Genomic DNA, 13441 nt, shown 5'->3' with positions numbered 1-13441 from the left:
CATAAAACGGACCCCCTGGTCGAGAAGGTGAACCTCCTGCACGCCAACCCCCAGTACGCCTATGTGGCTTACCCAGACGGACGGGAGGACACTGTCTCCTTACGAGACCTCGCACCCTCACCCCCCCCTCCCAACCCCCCGAGTCCAGCCGAGGTAGACGGCATGCCGGAACCCCACGAGCCTTTGCCGACTACGCAGACACCAGCTTTAACACCGGATAATGTAACACCGCCGCTGCGACGATCGGAGAGGCTAACGAAGCCTCCGGACAGACTGACATACCAGAGCTGGTAATACACTTCACCCCGCCGGACTCTAATCTAAACAAGGGGTGAATGTGGTAAACCACTGTTATAGTTATCACTGTATATTGTTCTCACTGTTCTCACTGTCACATCACTACACGAGGTCGCCTCTTGTCGCACTGTTATACCTGGGCTGACCACCTCCGACTCCGCCCATTACCTGCCCAGGTATAAAGGTAGCTGACTGGCTAGTATTCCTCCCTGTTGGATCGGATCACCCACGAGGGTGGGCTCTGTTATTTAGCCAATAAAAACCTTCAGTTACGTTCTTAACTCGTCGCCTTTTATTGGACTAATTGATAGGCATATCAACCTTTACCTTCCATCATCTATAGGTGACAGCTTCCCGTTGAAGCCTCTTTTCATTCATCACTTTCACATTCAACTGAACTTAATCTTCAAAATACCTCATTTCCCCTGATATGCAGTGGAAAAGGTCGTCCACACAGCTTCATAAACTGCAGTTGGTTCCCGTCACAGATCCACTTGTCACAGCAGCTAATTATTTCCTAATGTTTGAGCGCCAAGAACTGAGATGACATGTACGTGCATCAGAAATTGTGTTGTGCTACTGGTTGCTTTAGTGCGAGCTGAAGCGCTCTGTTGAGAAGATTTGCGTCAGCTTTACTTAACAGCGCTAATGTCGACTGAACTCCAACAAGATTAACCACTGGTTAACGCTATCTGTTAAATTCCTGTCCGTGCTCTTTACCAGCGTGGTGAACCCATATTGAATAAACTAGCAGAGAGGCATTTAAGGGGAAGCTAGACCAGTATTTGTAATAATAAAAAAAGACAAAGTTGACACTGACTATTAAGAATTTCCGTGAGGAGGAAAGGTTAAGGAAGTTACAAATGACAAAGTATTACAAATATTTGCAGCACAGAAACAGGCCATTTGGCCCGATAGACTCATACTGGTGGTTATGCTGCATGCGAGTCTCCTTCCTGTTGGGTTTGTTTTATTTGGTACAAAGGAGCCCCCATTGAGTTTTGAAGATTTTGAAAGGAATGGCAAGTGGAAGGGGACATTCATGCCACATAAGTGTCAGGTAACAGCCATCTCAAACAAGAGACATTCCAGCTAGATTCCCCGAACTTTAGAGACGCCACCATTGCCAAGCCCTCCATCATCAACATCCTGGGGGGGGGGGGGGGCACCATTGACCAGAAACTTCACTGGACCAGCCATATATGCATTTAAGGGGAAGCTAGATAAGCACATGAGGGAGAAAGGAATATGTTGATAGAGTTAGATGAAGAAGGGTGTGAGGAGGCTCGTGTGGAGCATAAACACTGGCATGGACTTGTTGGGTCGAATGGCCTGTCTCTGTGCTGTAAATCCTACGTAATTCTCTGTACAAAGATTCTGTCAGCAAAAGAGTGAAGGGAGAGGTTAGGAGAAAGCTTATTATGCAGGGGGTTGTTAGGACATGGAATGTCCAATGAGAAACAGTGACGGGTGCAGAATCCATGATAGCTTTTAAAAGGAAAGTGGAAGCAAAATTTAGATGGATACGGAGAATGGGTAGGGTAATAAGGCTAACTAGGTAACTCTTTCACAGTGTCAGTACAGACACAGTGGGCCGAATGGCCTCCTTCTGCATTGTAAAATTCGATGATTATTGTCATCAATCGCAACTTCTACAAGAAGTAACTCAGGAAGTACTACTGAACAGCCAGCTGAGGGCGCTGTCCGAGGAGTATAAATACTAGGGCGTGGGCCCACCTTGGCCAGAGACAATCTGGAAACAGGAAGCTAGTGACTACTAACTAGACCTCCATGTTTTGTTACAAGTCGATTAAAGCCTTGCTTTATGTACAACCAAGTGCGTAGTGAGTCTTTATTACGTCAATTATATTCTATTAACAGTAAAACTAACGCAGTGGCACTGCTGCTCAGCGAGATGCCCAAAACCCAGCTGGAGAGATGATTTTTATTTTACCTGGGATCAAATGCCCCTTCATGATACTATTTTTGAGAGCTATTTAAAAATTCATGTTGAAGGAGGTGAGTGAGTACCTTGCAGAGAGGAAATCAAACAGAATGTTAGGTTAGAATGATAGAAACTTACAGCACTGAAGGAGACCATTCGGCCCGTCGTGCCTGTGCTGGCTCTTTGAAAGATCAGTCATGCTTAGTCCCACACCCTCACTTTTTGCCCGTAACCCTGCAAGTTCCTCATCCTCAAGTATCTGTCCAACTCCCTTTTAAAATTATTTACGCAATCAGCTTCCAGCACCTTTTCAGATCCTGACAACTCACTGAATAGAATTATAGAAACTTACAGCACAGAAGGAGGCCATTCGGCAGGTTGCAGGTCAACATATATCAAGGAGGTTTAGCATGTCTGTTACAATGGACAGGCAGTGCATAAACTGAGAGCAGAGATGTACTTTTTGGCGAGGTTTAAGCAGGAATGTATACACACCCTCCTACTTCAGGTACCGCAAATATAGCAACGAGCCAACAGCACCGCTACACAAGGTTTGGTAGTTGCTGTACACCCCTGATGGGATGGAAGTCCCCTTTCACTGCTAGCTGTTAGGGCCCCACATTAATTTGAGGTTAGAAAATATAAATCCAGGTCCTGGTGTAGGACTGCCACCTTCAGCTGAGACCCAAAATTGGAAGGGCGGGACTTAGAAACAGCATTGCTCTGTGACTGGCCAGTCATAGAGTCAATCATAAAAATTCTTGGTGTTTTATTTTCTCCACCTTAATAATGTTATATAACCCACCCCCCACCCCCTACCCCACCCCAAAAAAAACATAGAAGATAGGAGCAGGAGTAGGCTATTCGGCCCTTCGAGCCTGCTCCGCCATTCAATGAGATCATGGCTGATCATCCAAATTCAGTACCCTGTCCCTGCCTTCTTTCCATATCCCTTGATCCCTTTAGCCTTAGGAAATAGATCTAACTCCTTCTTGAATATATTTAATGAATTGGCCTCTACTGCCTTCTGTGGTAGAGAATACCGCAGGTTCACCACTCTCTGGGTGAAGAAATTCCTCCTGATCTCTGTCCTAAATGGCCTACCCCTTATCCTTAGACTGTGACCCCTGGTTCTGGACTCCCCCGCCATCGGGAACATCCTTCCTGCATCTAGTCTGTCTAGTCCTGTTAGAATTTTATAAGTTACAATGAGGTCCCCTCTCATTCTTCTAAACTCCAGCGAGTACAAGCCCAATCGACCCAATCTCTCCTCACACGTCATTCCTGCCATCCCAGGTATCAAAAGTTTTAGGTGCTTGTAAATCAAGTCTCAATTGTGTCAGATTTTGGCTCAGATTCTGTGGTGGGAATAACAGTGAGGCTGTCAGCGCTCACCGTTATTAAGAAGTAAATCGGACAGCAACTTCCGGCGTCCGCACATGCGCAGTTAAACGCAGAATCCAGGAAGTTGCTGTCCGAGTTGCCTTGCTCCTCCACAGGCTTCACTACACCCGTACCTCGCAGAGAGACTCGACATTAAACCACATGAAGGCTGTGAAGTTACTGTAATTGTGTGATAGTTACACACTAAACACACCAGAAAAATTTATGGCTTGTCCATTCAAGTGTAAACAAATTTTCAGTGTGATAAGTCTTAATTACTGCCAAACATCCTCTCTGGGACTGAAAATTAACTTTTATAAGTATGGAGTCTCATTCCTTCAGATTTTGATTATTGCTGGAGATTTAAAGCAATCATAAAATTAAAATAATAAATGTTTTTTCATTTTTTCTTTCTGTTTCTTTTATCTCTCTCTTTTAATCATATCTTACTTTCCCTCTATATATCGCTATCTTGCTTTCCCTCTATATATCGCTTTCTGTACATGATTTGGCATTGAATTAACTATTCTAACTTCCACTTCCTGGTTTAGACTCTACATGCCTCAGTAAGGATTCTTCAATCTGTAAGGATTCGTCAATCTGGTTGAGGAGACACACAGTTGCTTGCCCTGTTCACACTGGTCCCAGATCCCCTGTAGAGGGCGCTGTACAGTTTCGGATTTCTAATCACCGCATGTTCCAGTACAAAAGCCCCACAGAAATTCTGTGGGCAAGTGTAAGTGTAATGAACGGTGAGCAACATTTAATCACCGCTGACTGCAAAATCCGGGCCAATATCTTACATAGCAGACTACAAGTGTAGATAAACATTAACCTCCTGTCCGTGTGTGGAATATTTGAAAGGGCTCTGGAAAACTGGAGTCATAGGCAGTGAGTGAATTGATTTATTTGTTGGAGCATTTTTTGTTTTCAATTAGAAATTAAAATATGTAAAGTAGGATGCATTATTAGTAAATCACAGTTTATAATAGTCATCTGGGTATAAAGGGCAAATCTCCCTTACATAGAATGTACAGCAAGGAAACTGGCCATTTGGCCCTAATGGTCCATGCCGGTGTTTATGTTCCGCACGAGCCTCCTCCCTCCCCTCGTCATCTCACTATCAGCATATCCTTCTATTCCTTTCTCCCTCTTGTACTTATCCAGCTTCCCCTTATATGCATCTATGCTAATCACCTCAACTACTCTTGGTTCCACATTCTAATCAAATTATTTTCAGTGTGCATGTTTTATACTGAACAGTACAGGTCACTTCTGGCCATTAGTTCTGGCTGCTTCTTCTATTGTTTGGGCACCAGCAACATTTTGTCCTTTCCATATTGTTAGTTGCTGGTCAATAATTGTTTGAAGTTGCTTTCACACTGGGGGCTTGTTTAAGTAGATGCTATGCCCAGTAAACTGGCTGCCATTGTTTACACTACCAAATCCAGCTTTCTTGTCACAATGGCAGAAGTGTAGGCCTCTTACGCATCCCCACTTTTCTTTGCTGCACCATTGGCGGCCGTGCCTTCAGGTAGAATTTTATAAGTTTAGAAGAATGAGAGGGGACCTCATTGAAACTTATAAAATTCTAACAGGACTAGACAGACTAGATGCAGGAAGGATGTTCCCGATGGCGGGGGAGTTCAGAACCAGGGGTCACAGTCTAAGGATAAGGGGTAAGCCATTTAGGACTGAGATGAGGAGGAATTTCTTCACCCAGAGAGTGGTGAACCTGTAGTGAATCTACCGCAGAAGGCAGTTGAGGCCAATTCATTAAATATATTCAAGAAGGAGTTAGATATATTTCTTAAGGCTAAACGGATCAAGGGATATGGGGAGAAGGCAGGGACAGGGTGCTGAATTTGATGATCAGCCATGATCTCATTAAATGGCGGAACAGGCTCGAGGGGCCGAATGGCCTACTCCTGCTCCTATCTTCTATGTTTCCATGTTTCTAATCAGAACTCCAGTTTTACACCCCAACGGCAATTTAAAAATAGCTCCCAATAAAACCGGAGTGATTTCTGGGTCATTAAGTTTAACTGCACACTGAGCGTTAATCGATCAGTGGTAAATGAATACTCATCAACTAGTGCCTTTTATTAGCAAAAAGCGCTTACAGCTTGGTAGCTATAGTGAATAACTGGCTATTGGAGTGAATTATGGGATGGTATCATCTTTAAAGTTCAAGTAATTAATTTCCTTCAAAGCAGAGCCAGGCTGCAGTGCCCAAGATCATTTCCCCAGTAGTCTCGGCTGCTCTCGTCGGTCCTGCTGTTGCCGAGGGATCCCAATCTCTTTTCTCACACTCGTTATTTAGTGCCTGAACAAGGCACATGCCTACAGAAAAGTATATCAGGATAAAATGCCAAAATGGAGACTGAACTACACTTCATGAAGTTAACGAAATAGATGGACAGATTTTCAGCTTTCTACACACATTGGTGTGCCGTAGTCTTGGGCTGCAGTAATACGGAACCAAGGAATGTTAGTGCTGTTACTAATGCCCACTTATAATATGGAAACAGGGAGTGTTGGAATAGTTACTTTTACCCCCTTGTAATACTGAGCCAAGGAATGTTAGTGCTGTTACTAATGCCTCCTTATAATAAGGAAACAGGGAGTGTTGGTATTGTTACTAATGCCCCCTTATAATATGGAAACAAGGAGTGTTGGTATTGTTACTAATGCCTCCTTATAATACGGGTAAGATTGGCAGGCTTCCTTCCCCTAAAGGACATTAATGAATCATTTGGATTTTACGACAATCCGACAGCTTCATGGACAGGTCAGCTTTACTGATACCAGCTTTTAATTGCCAGATTAAAAAAAAAAAAAAATTCAGGTTCTCAAACTGCCCTGGTAGGATTTGTCCAACGGACATTGGAATACTCATAATCCATCATGGACCCTCCTTCCAAGCAAAAAACGTTTTTTTTGCCCCTTTTAAACTCATCCGGCATCATATAGATCTTGTTGTTTGATTAGATTAGCTCCTGATTTCAGCTTCAAGAGCAGAAATTCAAATAATAATTGGAAACCAAAAAATCAATCTTCTTTTGTTCACCAGTGACATTAGAATCCTAGAACTGAGGCAATCAGACACACAGAAATCCATTGTCACTGCATAACAAGGAGGACCGATCAATCTCCTCAACAGCAGTGGTTCATCACAGCAGTTGGATTGCAATCATATATTTTCATGCCTTCCAACCTCTTGAGAGAAATAAACATTGAATTTTTTTTTCTTGATATCTTAATTCATTCCATTGTCAGTCCTTGTAACAAAGGCCACCATTTTCCGAGTGGAGGCGGGTTGGAGGTGGGTTCGATGTTCGGCGGGTTCCGGTCCCGCTGCCGGTTTAATCCGCTCTGAAATACCGATTTTGGCTTAAGTGGGCTGATTAAGCCCGTCGTGCACGCTATCCCGGTCCAACCAGTGGGTTCAGGTCTGCCGCTCGCCTCTGCTGACATTTTTCATCCAGCTGCATTTAAGGGGCCCATGCAGCCTTGTTGTTGACCATTCCTATTCTGCTGTTTCTCGGTGTGGCACATATCGAAATGACTGCTTCAAGACCAAAGGCATCTCCAAGATTCAATGATGAATCCCTCCATGCTCTTGTGGAGGGAGCGAGAGGGCGCCAAGAGGTGCTGTTCCCCTCAAATGGACGGAGGAAGCCTCCTCAGCAAACCAAGGCAGCCTGGCTGCAAATTGCTGAGGAGGTGAGTGCCAGGTCTTTGTGTGGTCGCACCTGGGTTCAGTGCAGGAAAAGGTTCAATGACCTGCTACACACAGCAAAAGTGAGTATAACATCACACTTACCTTCAATCTGCTCCCCAACTCCTCTGATCACCAGCACTTTGCATTGTCAACCTACTCCTGCACATCCCACTTTACCCTTACATCCCTTGCACCCTTAACCATCCCTCTCTTTATGTATAGAATCACTCCACCATTCTACTATGCACCCCTCACACTCGCTATCACTGTTATGCAATGACAACAACTAACAACGCACAGGGAGGGCCCTTAGTATTGGCACCTCACTCCATCTTTGTCTCCCTCTAAGCATCTATGCTATGGATTCTCTACACTCACTCCAACATTCTCACTCAAACTCCACTTGTGTCCCTCATTGCAGGAAAAGAGAGCCCACAATAAGTGGGAGGGGGCAGGACAGGAGGAGGGCCACCTTCAATTGCCCACTTGACCACCACTGAGGTCGTCGTCGGAGGTGCTGAAGAGCTGGAAGTGGAGGATGGTGAGACAAGGGCAGTAAAGCAAGCTGGTGACAGAATAGATTTGCAACCCTCTCATTTAGATTGCATGATTGACTGATATGGCATCTGATGTTCATACAGATTGAGTTCTGATCATCTGCACAAATCGATGTGCCTGCTACATTAATATCACATGTCTAACTCATGATTTTACTCCCCCTTTTGGACCATCGAGAGCCCCCTCCCCACTGTCCAGGAAGAAGAGCCGGAAGACTCCTCAGAGGAAGCTGCAACCTTTGAGGGCGCAGTGTCAGCAGAATTGAGTGCACCCAGCACCAGTGCAGAGACGCACACCTTGATGGGTCATTCGCGAGATAGATTAGTATTGTCACTTGGTGTATCACAGCTCACAAGTGAGCAATTGCAGATGGTGGAGACAGGGACAGCAGTGGAGAGTCCTCGTCGGAGGCCGCAGGGTGCTTCTAGCTCTGCTCAGCTGCATATGCACCCTGTACCTCTGGGACCATCCAGAAAGAGAGTGGTGCTGGAACTTCAGCAACAAGTGCAGGAGTCTCTGACAGGTTTTGCATCCATGGTAACTGCGAGTGTGCAGAGAATGGAGGATTCCATCTCAAACATAAGCAATGCCATGGTGGAGGTAATGGCACATGAACGTTCCGCCATGGAGAGGGTGGCAACCTCCTTGGAGGACATAAGTCGCCAGACTCAACAGAGCATGGTGACTCTTCTAAATAGATGGTATGCTATGGAGGATAGATAGGCAGCTATTGAGGAGAGACACCAGAGGTACATGGACGTCCCTGTATGAGGACTGTCAGTACAGAGACGGGTCCTCATGGCCCCACTGATGTGCAGCAAGGTGTTCTCCAGCTACTTGCTAGCAGTGAAGTGTGGGCGACCCATGAGAGGGATGTTGGTGGTCGACAACAAGGAAGTGTGGGCTCCTCTCCAAGCGCTCACACTCCCATGCCTCTGAGGAGGAGGAGGAGGAGGCTGTGCACTGAGCCACTTGTTCCTCAGGCAGCAGTAAGCCACGCTGCTGTGCGATGTTGTGCAGTGCACAGCAGACCAGGATGATTCTGGAGATCCTGGCTGGTGCATACTGTAGGGCTCCACCTGATCTGTCGAGGCATCTGAATAACATTTTGAGCAAGCTGATGGTTTACTCGATGATGCCTCTGGTGGAAATGTGGCTGGCATTGTGGCGCTCCTCAGCTTCATTTGATGGTCTCCTCATCGGCGTCATTAGCCCTCGTCTCCAAGTAGCCATCCAGAAAGTTGGGTTGGCAGATTGAAGAGCTGAGGCGCAGTCGACTGCCGCAGGATGAATGAGTCATGGCAACTGCCAGGGAACTTGGCGCAAACATGCAAAATGTTCTTCCTGTGGTTACACACCAGCTGGACGTTAAGGGAGTGGAAGCCCTTGTGGTTGACAAATACAGCTGGGTTGTGATGGGGTGCCCTAATAGCCACATGTGTGCAGTCTATGACGTCCTGCACCCTTGGTAAGCCTGCCATATTTGCAAAGCCAACCGCATGCACGGTTACACTTGTTTCATCCGTGGAGAAGTGGATGTAATTGTGCGCCTTTGCAAAGAGGGCATCGGTAACCTGCGTGATGCAAGTGTGTGTGGCCAACTGGGAGATGCCGCTGATGACTGCTGATGATCCCTGGAAGGACCCTGAAGCAAAAAAATTGAGTGCAGTGGTGACTTTGACCACTGGTAGGGAGTGTCCACCCGCTCCTCTGGGCTCCAGGTGTTGGTGCAGCATTGCGCAGATGTCAGCGACTACCTCTCTCGAAAGTCTCAGCCTCCTTTGGCACTGCTGCTCAGCCATGTTGAAGAAGCTCGTCCTCTGCCTGTAAACCCTGTGTTGGGGGTATCTCTTGCGGCGAGGTGCAGCCCTGCCCTGTGCAGCATCAGGCGGGTGAGGAGAAGGTTGGCGCTCCTGTTGTTGGTGCTGCCGGTGTGCCTGGTTCTGCTGCTGCCGCGGCTGCTCTTCCTCCGATTCTGAGGACCAGGATGAGAGGGTATAAATGGTTCCCATTCCACTGGTATATATGTCATTTGAGGAATAGATGTTATAAGTGCTCAGGCAATGTGGGGAGAAGGTTTGCCAAGCAGGTCACAGTGCATATGGATCTCAGCTTAAACACTTACAAGCGCAACAGACCTGCACAAAGTGTTCCAAAACCTCAAAAAACAAAGTACTGCCATCTGAAAGTCAGCCATGTTACAGGTCCGCTTTTATGCTGCAGGAGCAGCTGTCAAGAATTCAGGTAGTTGCTGAATCCGGCACAATCAGCTGGCGTGTTTTGTGAACGGCGTGGAACACACTGAAAATGTCCTAAAATGGGAAGAGCCTGGTACAATCGGATTATGTAGGCAATTAACAAGCTGTTAACTGCCTTAAGTACCTCTCCCGCCACTTGGTGTCGGGTCTGATCAGTACTCCCAGACCCGACACTTTGCAAAGTTGCATGGAGGCGGGATGACGGCGGGTTCCGAACCCGCCGTCAATCAAAACGACTAACTTCTGACCCGCCTCCAAACCCGCCCTCTGAGCGCCGGCAAAATCGCAGCCAATGAATCTAGCTTCCAATTTCAGAAATACGTATTAACCTGGAGGAGGATGTAAATCAAAGCAGAGGTCTTATAGTAATGGATTAAAATCACTAGAATCATTGAATGGTCGCAGCACAGAAGGAGGCCATTCGACCCGTCGAGCCCGCGCCAGCTCTCAGCAAGAGCATTTCAGCTAGTCCCACTCCCCCACCCTTTCCCTGTAGCCCTGCAAAATGTTTTCCTTCAGGCACTTATCCAATTCCCTTTTGAAAGCCGTGGTTGAGTCTGCCTGCACCACCCTTTCAGGCAGTGCATTCCAGATCCTAACCACTCGCTGCGTAAAAATGTTTTTCCTCATGTCGCCTTTGGATCTTCTGCCAATCACCTTAAATCTGTGTCCTCTGGTTCTCGACCTTTCTGTAGTATATGTGCTTTAAGTCAGAACTACTTTTTACAGCTCCTGTATACTGTAGTACCGGCAGTAACCACACCGGTATATAAAGCTGTGCGCATGCCTCTGTACTCCAGTCTAGAGATTGCCCTCCTCCAGTAAAGACCTGTTATTTGTTTATGTACAGCATCCGTGTAATTATTTATCTACTGGACCACGGATCTAACACTTTCCACCAATGGGAACAGTTTCTCTCGAGCTACTCTCTCTAGACTCCTCATGATTTTGAACACCTCTATCAAATCTCCTCTCAACCTTCTCTGCTCTAAGGAGATCAACCCAGCTTCTCCAGTCTATCCACGTAACTGAAGTCCCTCATGACTGGAACCATTCTTGCAAATCTTTTCTTCACCCTCTCTAAAGCCTTCACATCCTTCCTAAAGTGCGGTGCCCAGAATTGGACACAATGCTCCAGTTGTGGTCGAACCAGTGTTTTATAAAGGTTCATCATAACGTCCTTGCTTTTGTACTCTATGGGCTGGATTTTAGCAATGGGGACGTGATGGAGGCGGGACTCCCACTTTTGGGGTTTTAGTCCTGCCTCCATCGACTTGTGACCAACCAAAGCTATTTTCCCTTGATTGGCCTTGTTAAGCCCGCCCAGCGGGCTTAGCAGGCCAATTAAGGGACACCTGGTTACTGGTGACGTCAGTGATTGACATTTCATCTATCAAGAGCTTTTGACTGATGAAAAATCAGCGTTTGACAGCTCTGTGAAGCTGTCAAACACTGACAATCTGTCTTCTAACTTGAGTCCTTCTACTCAGACTCAGTTAGAGATCTCTCCAGACCAGAAAGCAGAGGCTGCAGCTTTTGACAGTTCAGCGGCCATTCTGCTTTCTGTGCCGGTGAGCTGAGGGACTCCTGAGAACTGAAGGGAGGAAGCCTGCAGGAGAAAGTAAAGGTAAGTAAAACTTATTAAAACACTTTACACTTACCTCACACACTTACCTCTGCACACATGCACCCATCACTCACCTGCACAACGGACATCTCGACCCCTCCAACCCCTTCAGCCAGACAGTCCGCCTCGCTAACTTGGCGTGGTTCGAAGCCGTCGGGAAGCCCACACTTCAGGGCTAAAAATAGGGATTAGGCAAAAAACTGCCTGTTAACAGGCAGTTAATTGGCACTAATCCCCTTCCCGCCTCGGGGAGGCGGCTCCCAGCACAGGTCGGATACCCACCTCCTGGGACATTGGCACGGAGGCAGGTTGGGGACGGGATGGGTTCCTGTCCCCTGATTCTGCAATTTTCCCACCACTCACTCCTCCAAACCCACCTCCACAGGGCTTGGAAATTCGAGCCCTATGCCTCTATTTATAAAACCAAGGATCCCATGTGCTTTTTTAACCGCTTTCTCAACCTGCCCTGCCACCTTCAACGATTTGTGCACATATACCCCCAGGTCTCTCTGTTCCTGTACCCCCTTTAGAATTGTGCCCTTTAGTTTATGTTGCCTCTCCTTGTTCTTCCTACCAAAATGTATCACTTTGCACTTTTCTGCATTAAACTTCATCTGCCGCGTGTCTGCCCATTCCACCAGCCTGTTTATGCCCTCTTGAAGTCTATCCCTATCCTCCTCACTGTTCACTATACTTCCAAGTTTTGTGTCATCCACAAATTTTGAAATAGTGCCCTGTACACCTAAGTCCAAATCATTAATATATATCAAGAAAAGCAGTGGTCCTAGTACCAACCCTTGGGGAACACAACTGTATACCTTCCTCCAGTCTGAAAAACAACCGTTCACCACTACTCTCTGTTTTCTGTCACTTAGCCAACTTCGTATTCATGCTGCCACTGTCCCTTTCATTCCATGGGCTTCAACTTTGCTGGCAAGCCTATCATGTGGCACTTTATCAAATGCCTTATGGAAGCTCATGTACACCACATCAACCCTCTCTGTTACCTCATCAAAAAATTCAATCAAGTTAGTTAAACATAATTTGCCTTTAACAAATCCGTGCTGGCTTCCCTTAATTAATCCACACTTGTCCGAGTGACTGTTAATTTTGTCCCGGATTATCGTTTCCAAATGCTTCCCCACCACTAAGTTTAAGCTGACTGGCCTGTAGTTGCTGGGTTTATCCTTACACCCTTTTTGAACAAGGGTGTAACATTTGCAATTTTCCAATCCTCTGGCACCACCCAAGGAGGATTGGAAGATGATGGCTAGTGCCTCCGTAATTTCCACCCTTACTTCCCGCAGCATCCGGTCCTGGTGACTTATCTACTTTAAGTACAGCCAGTCTTTCTAGTACCTCCACTTTATCAATTTTTATCCCATCCAATATCTCAACTACCTCCTCTTTCGCTATGACTTTGGCAGCATCTTCTCCCTTGGTAAAGAAGATGCAAAGTACTCATTTAGTACCTCAGCCATGCCCTCTGCCTCCATGTGTAGGTTTCCATTTTGGTCCCTAATCGGCCCCACCCCTCCTCTTACTACCCATTTACTATTTATATGCCTATAGAAGACTTTTGGATTCCCTTTTATGTTAGCTGCTAGTCTATTCTCAGACTCCCTCTTATTTCCTTTCTCACTTCCCCT

The sequence above is a fragment of the Somniosus microcephalus genome, chromosome 20 (assembly GCF_052327205.1).
Source record: "Somniosus microcephalus isolate GS21.2 chromosome 20, FLI_Smic_1.0, whole genome shotgun sequence".
NCBI classification, from domain to species: domain Eukaryota; kingdom Metazoa; phylum Chordata; class Chondrichthyes; order Squaliformes; family Somniosidae; genus Somniosus; species Somniosus microcephalus.
The sequence above is the reverse complement of the archived record's forward strand: the minus strand, read 5'-3'. Positions refer to the sequence as shown.